Source organism: Nanorana parkeri, unplaced genomic scaffold, assembly GCF_000935625.1.
Source record: "Nanorana parkeri isolate BGI_ZX_2015 unplaced genomic scaffold, ASM93562v1 scaffold2337, whole genome shotgun sequence".
NCBI classification, from domain to species: Eukaryota; Metazoa; Chordata; class Amphibia; order Anura; family Dicroglossidae; genus Nanorana; species Nanorana parkeri.
Window position 1 is genome coordinate 147,497 of NW_017308605.1, and position 1,005 is coordinate 148,501.

At 60.8% G+C, this 1,005-nt stretch overlaps 1 protein-coding gene across 1 annotated transcript in view; it reads right to left on the reverse strand.

Moving 5' to 3' along the window:
- The window catches only part of LOC108801432 (uncharacterized protein C1orf228 homolog), a gene marked incomplete at its 5' end in the record, with an annotated part of 25,601 nt that overhangs the window by 1,542 nt on the left and 23,054 nt on the right, over window positions 1-1,005 (reverse strand). The gene's annotated exons all lie outside the window — the stretch shown is intronic.

Here is a 1,005-nt window from a genome sequence, read left to right on the forward strand (position 1 = left end):
AGTGAAATCGGGGGCGCAGGATGGCAGTGAGGGGGAACATTTGGAAGGAGGGACAACAGGAGGGAAGACAGCAAGCGTAGAACAGCAGGGGAGGTACAGCAGGGGAGGTACAGCAAGGGTAGAACAGCAGGGGAGGGGCAGCAAGGGTAGAACTGCAGGGGAGGTACAGCAGGGGAGGGACAGCAAGGGTAGAACAGCAGGGGAGGGACAGCAGGGGAGGTACAGCAAGGGTAGAACAGCAGGGGAGGGGCAGCAAGGGTAGAACTGCAGGGGAGGTACAGCAGGGGAGGGACAGCAAGGGTAGAACAGCAGGGGAGGGACAGCAGGGGAGGTACAGCAAGGGTAGAACAGCAGGGGAGGGGCAGCAAGGGTAGAACTGCAGGGGAGGTACAGCAGGGGAGGGACAGCAAGGGTAGAACAGCAGGGGAGGGACAGCAGGGGAGGTACAGCAAGGGTAGAACAGCAGGGGAGGGGCAGCAAGGGTAGAACTGCAGGGGAGGTACAGCAGGGGAGGGACAGCAAGGGTAGAACAGCAGGGGAGGGACAGCAGGGGAGGTACAGCAAGGGTAGAACAGCAGGGGAGGGGCAGCAAGGGTAGAACTGCAGGGGAGGTACAGCAGGGGAGGGACAGCAAGGGTAGAACAGCAGGGGAGGGACAGCAGGGGAGGTACAGCAAGGGTAGAACAGCAGGGGAGGGGCAGCAAGGGTAGAACAGCAGGGGAGGGACAGCAAGGGTAGAACAGCAGGGAAGGGATTGCAAGGGTAGAACAGCAGGGAAGGGGCAGCAAGGGTAGAACAGCAGGGGAAGTACAGCAGGGGAAGTACAGCAGGGGAAGTACAGCAAGAGTAGTACAGCAAGGGAGGGATTGCAAGGGTAGAACAGCAGGGAAGGGGCAGCAGGGGTAGAACAGCAAGGGAGGGACAGCAAGGGTAGAACAGCAGGGGAGGGACAGCAAGGGTAGAACAGCAGGGGAGGGACAGCAAGGGTAGAACAGCAGGGGAGGG